Source organism: Hevea brasiliensis, chromosome 14 (assembly GCF_030052815.1).
Source record: "Hevea brasiliensis isolate MT/VB/25A 57/8 chromosome 14, ASM3005281v1, whole genome shotgun sequence".
Lineage (NCBI taxonomy): Eukaryota > Viridiplantae > Streptophyta > Magnoliopsida > Malpighiales > Euphorbiaceae > Hevea > Hevea brasiliensis.
In genome coordinates this window covers 35,820,965-35,827,170 of record NC_079506.1, presented here as the reverse complement: position 1 = coordinate 35,827,170, position 6,206 = coordinate 35,820,965, and the positions used below count along the sequence as shown (strand labels likewise).

The 6,206-nt window shown below is 32.8% G+C and overlaps 1 non-coding gene across 1 annotated transcript; it reads right to left on the bottom strand.

The window, feature by feature from the left end:
• Positions 1-1,721: 1,721 nt before the first annotated feature.
• LOC131173474 (small nucleolar RNA R71) lies at positions 1,722-1,828 on the bottom strand. Its single transcript, XR_009143790.1, has one exon. It is a non-coding gene; the product is annotated as a small nucleolar RNA R71 (small nucleolar RNA).
• Between the last annotated feature and the right edge of the window lie 4,378 nt (positions 1,829-6,206).

Below are 6,206 nucleotides of genomic sequence, written 5' to 3'. Positions count from 1 at the left end.
ATCTATTTTTAGGGCAGCCTGTGGGACCATATAAAAGCATCATTTTCTAGCTTTTGCCATAAGAGGAAACGAGAAGAAACAAAGAAAAGAAAAAAAAATTATAAATAGAGAGAGGAGGAGGACGTCATTTTTCTAAAGGAGGAGCTGCTGCAACCATCTTTTGGAGCTCCAGATATCAGAGTTTTGGGTTCTTCTACCTAGGTTTTTCTATTTTTAGTCTTCTTATCATGTTTTTATTTACTTTTCCATCAATCTTTCTTGTAAATACCAATATGAGTGAGTAAACTCTTTGGATTTCAGAGTTTGGAAATATGTTTTAGATTAATTTGTGGATTTGGACTGGGTATTTCCATATTTTATATAAATATGAGTTTTGATTCCTTCCTTCTGTGCTTGTTTTACTTGCCTAATGTTGGTACCCATTGGGTATTGTGTTAATCTTTGATTGAGGGATCGAAAGGTGAAAATCATTGATAAATAATCAAGGATTGGAACTTAAAATTACTTAGATTTAGAAATAAACTGGGGTTTTAAGAGGAATTAATGATTGATTACAAAACTTAATGGGTTTTAAATTAATCAAATATCGTACGAAAGTAGATTTGGTTATTTTAGAACACACTTTGGTTGCTTGAAAAAGATATCAAAGGAATTTAGAATCAATCACCTTCAAACTCTATTTTCCCTTAAAATTGGAATACCCAAGACAAATCCCAATTAATTTATGCATAAACCCCCAACTTTGGAATTACTTTTAACATAATTAAACTTTGATTTAAATTACCCGTTATTAATTTAGTTTAATTGCAAACTAGATTTAGAATTTATTTGTTTGCTCTTTACCTATTCCAATTAGATTAATCAATTTACTTTGCTCATTTACATTTACCATTTATTCACCAATCATTAACCCAAATAATCGCTTCATTCATAGTTTGGTACTCAAATGACAAATCCTTGTGGGAACGATACTTGATTCATCACTCTATTACTTGAGACGACCCGTATACTTGCGGATACGCCCAACAAGTTTTTGGCGCCGGTGCCCGGGATTTGATTTTTGTTTGATATTGAACGATTGTTTGTTTGGTTAATTTGGGCATTTTATTTTATTTTTAATTTCTTTTACCATTTTACTTTGAGAATTTGTTTATTTTGTTTTTCAAGTACTTTATTTTATGAGAAGGACAAAAAGTGAAGAAATCAATTTATTTTTTGATCCAAAAATAGAAAAGACAGCAAGAGCTTTAAGAGCAGAATCTAAGAGGAGAAAAGCTGAATTTAAAGCTCAACAACAACAAGAAAGAGCATAAGAGCAAGAGCAATTACAAGAAGAAATGGCCAACAATAATAACAACCGCTCTGTGAAGGATCACACCTATCCTAACATTGGGGATTTCATGCTAAGTATCACAAGACCAAGAGTAGAAGCTAATAATTTTGAACTGAAGCCTGCACTCTGTCAGATGGTACAACAATCACAATTTGGGGGAAGTCCAAGTGAAAGTCCACATGTGCATCTAGCACACTTTCTTGAGATTAGTGATATGTTGAAGATAAATGGAGTTTCTGATGATGCAATTCGACTCAGATTATTTCCTTTTTCTTTGAAGGACCAAGCTAGAGAGTGGTTACATTCTTTGCCACCGGGTTCTATCATAACATGGGATGAACTTTCTCAAGCATTTTTAGCTCAATATTTTCCATAAAGTAAGACAGCTAAGTTAAGAAATGACCTGACTTCTTTCAAACCTAGAGATGATGAGAGCTTATATGAAGCATGGGAGAGGTACAAGGATTTGCAAAGAAGATGTCCACATCATGGGATTCCTAAGTGGATGCTTGTTCAACACTTTTACAATGGAGTTTCACCAGCTATTAGAAGTACAATTGATGCATCTTCTGGAGGTGATCTTATGGAGAAATCTGAAGATGAAGCTTTTTTTGCTCTAGATAAAATTGCTTATAACAACTACCAATGGAGTTGTGAGAGGAATGAGATCAAGAAACCAGCTGGTATGTTTGAGCTTGATGCTATGAATATGATTAATGCTAAGTTTGATGCTTTGACAAGGAAAATGGACAAGCTAAGCATGAAAGTAGATGTGACACCCCTTACCCGTCTACAGTGTAGCCGAGTAAGATATGCCACACTGAGGACCGGAACACCATATTTTATTTTATTCATTTTTATCCTTCCTTATTTATTTTTATCATAGTTATGAAGTATAATTGGTGAGGTATAATTTATTTAAGTCATTTATGGTAAACATCAATTTATTTGAGGTTCCGTAAATTTTATAGAAAATCTGACAGAGTACCGGCTAAAAACGAAGAAAACAGTTCTTCGGAATCTGTGAAAAACACTTCCAATATGTTTTCAATCAATCCCAAACTCTATTTCTGTAACACCCCTATTTGTATAGCCTGGTATATTTCACTATTCCGGTGACCGGTGTCGGTCTGGATAATTAAGGGGATTGAACCACATCTAAGATAACTAGTTAAACCCTGAACACAAATAATTAGTAATTGTCAAATAGTTAAGTATAAATAAGAAAAACAGAACACAAGAAGTTAAATGAGCCGAGAGTCACAGCGATGGATGACCTTATCGGGAAGGACTGCGAGGCCGATTTAAACTCAAATTTCGAACCGTAAAATATGACGCCGCGGTCCTTAGGACTATTGCAAATGCAGTGAAAAAGAGAAAATCATAGAAAAGAATTGTTAAGCTGGTCAAATAATTAGGTCAGGGATCCGAAAGAAATATTGAATTATTTGCAAACCGGATCGAATCGGCAAAGGGCAATTTAGTCAATTTACCCCTGAGCTGACTCCTGGCCTAACTTTCTAATAAAATCGGAGAAAATTAAAGAACTAAGGAAAAATAAATTAAAAAAAGGGAAAAAGAAAAAGTTGAAAAATGTTAATGACATCATGCATGATGCAATAAACCTAATAATTAAAAAAATTGAAATTTTAGGATAATGATTTAAAAATACATAAAAGAAAAGAAAAGAAAAAAAAAAATTTCATTTTGTCTTCCCTCACCCAAGCCGGCACCTCTCTCCCTCACTTCACCCTTAAGAAAAAACTCCATTAAAGCTCATTTTGAGCTTGATCAAACCCAAAATCCTACCATAGAAACTTTAGTTTCCATCATTAAATCTTGTATTCAAACCTTGATAAAGAGCTTGACAACAAAAAGAAGAAGAAAGGAAGAAGTTTGAAGAGGTGAAAAAAATTCTGCATAAAGGTTAGTTTGATTTTTCTTTTTGTATCTTTATATTCATATTTAGGCAACATGATTGAGTGATGACTTGTTGAAAAATGAAATAAAATGATATGTTAAAGGACTATATGAATTTCAGCCAGCCTAGGGTTGATGGGAATTGGAGTGTTTGATGAAGTTATAACATGATTTGGAGCTTGTGTAATGTTGAATATACGATGTGAACGATTAATTGTATGAATTGGACTTATTGCATGAATTAGGGTTTTGGCACCTAGGGTTTTGGGAGGAAAAATGTGAGAAATATCCAAATGATGTGGCTGACCTTACCTAAGTTGAAAAATGGTCATGTATGACCAATTGTGGTGTGTAGTAAGTGTTGGAACCAAATTGAAATTTGGATTGGTTATGGTCAAATTACAGCATGACCAAGGTCCCTTTCAAGGACCAAAACTGAAAATTTACTAACCCAATTGGTGTGAGGCCGATTGAGAATGAAACTAGACACAAAATGGCACATTTTTCATTTAGAAATCATGCTCAAAAAGTGACCATAGCATACTGAACAAATTGGCCAAATCCGGAATTGGGCACACTGCCCTGTACAAAAATGACCAAATGAACAGTATTTGTTTATTTGGCCATAACTTGGGCTAGGCAAGTCCAAATGATCTGAAATTTTACCAGTAGAAAGATGAGACATAGCCCTACAACTTTCATGAAGAACAAAAGTCCAAATTTTGCCCTTAACCAAGTCATTTAGCCACCCAAATTTAGTGACCTAAAACTACCAGAACCAAGTTAGTGCCCAGAAAATCTAGGTTAGACCAATCCGGCCAGCCATGTTCAAATGGCTATAACTTGGGCTAAAAAACTCTAAATGGAGTGATTCAAAAAGGAAAATAAAGTTAAGACAATAAGGAACAACTTCTATGAAGAAAACTTAGCCAAATTCTAACAGCAACATGACCAATAAAGCAGTACAAAATAGGATACCAAAACTGAAAATTTGAAATTTGTGCCTAAAAGACTTAAGATTTGAGAAAATAACCAAAACCAACAAATTAGGTAACCAAAATATGGTATGTGGGTGAAATTAGAATTCCCATACCTATTAAGCATTAGAAAGTCAACAAATTGACTTAAATAGTATCGTGAATAGTAACCCCGAAATACAAATTTTAAAGAATGTCAAGTTTAGCATATTAAAGCTAGGTATAAGTAGATTTGAATTTATTTTTGGATTTATGATAAATTGTGATACTGAAACACTGTGAAATTATGTGTTTTAGTAGAAAAGAATACCGGGAAAGAACCCGAGACATTGAGTTAAGGCCAAGAGGCAACTCGTATAAGGTTTGTGCACAATATAGAATTTTCTGTAAATTTTCTTCTGTAAATTGTTTTGAATGAATTGTGACTTAATTGTATTGAAATGTTTATTATGCTTTGACTTAAATTGTTGAAAGTTTACTTGTATATGTTTGAAATAGTAATAAATGTTTGATAAATTTTTAAGATAGTTTTGAAACCACAGCGTCATGATCATATATTTGAATACCTCACTAGCATGACTAGTGGGGGAAATTAGTTTCGAATTTCGATTCCTTCTCTGGCTGAAGTGTTGAGGTGTGTGCTAGTAGAAGAAGAAATTGAATGGATATCCATATATTTGAGCTAGCTAGCCTTGTGATGTGACTTCTCATAAGCCTTTGGCTATTGAGACGATTATTGTTTCGAATGGCATGATATAACTGTGTGTTTTGATGAAATTTGTTTTGAGACTTTCGAAATGAAATTGTTTAGATTAAAAGCTTATAAATCATGTTTTGTATTTATTTCTCATATTCAGTTCAGTTTTTGAATAAATATGATTTAAATTCTGCATAAATGTTATTTTAGTATGTTGTGCACCACTGAGTCATAGTACTAAGCGATGGCTGTTATTGCTATCGCAGATATAGAGACTAGAGGAGCAGCAGAGTGAGCTGCTGAGGATCGTGGAGCCACCTTCCCTGAAGTTCTATCGGGTATATTTTATACCCTGATTGTAATAATTATTTTGACGTATATAAATGTATGTACATGTAGAACTGGTCATTAGCAGTTATATAAAGTTTGTAATAATATTAGTTTGGATTTTTCTAATGTAAATTCTGGATTGATGAATGTAAATTGTTTTAACTTTAAAGAAATATGAATGAAATTATTTTGTTTTAATTTGAATGAAATTACATAGTATTATTTTTGATTATGTTTGAATTGGAAATTATTGGTTTGAATTTTGGAATTTGAGAAATAATATTGAAATTTGTTGTGGTGGATGTTGAGTGGATGAGATAAATCATTGGAAGTGTTTTTACAGGTATTTGAAGAACTGTTTTATTAAAATACAGACGGCACTCTACCGAAATTTTTCTAAAATTTATGGACAAATAAAAAAGGACAAAAATTTTAACTAGTTTTGAAACTCTAATTAAATGTTTTAATACCTATTAGAAAATGCTCATCACTTCTAAAAAGTAAGAAAATGATTTTAAAATCCTTTGTAGGGTACTTAATGAGTTATCGGTAGGTGAAGTTTGGTAGTTCATTAGGTATTCTACGGGTCATGTTATGCCTTATAGAGGGGTAAGGTCTGACAAATTTATCAACAAAGTCTCAATATTTTTCAACAATATTTTCATTTCTCATTCATTCATTTCACATGATATTCATATACAAGTCATCAATAAATACTCAATTTTTCACTCATAAACACATTTTCTACTATTTACATTAATACCAAAATACATTACATAAGTCTTAATTACACATGAGAAAATAAAAGTTAATTACAAAATACCAAAATGAAACCTAGTGTCCTACCAATGCACTGAAGACGGTGAGGTGACACGGATACTATGCAGAGCTGCAGATGGTCTCGCCTAGTCTGTGGTCTACTGGGCTCTCTATCGGTCTCTCCAGAACC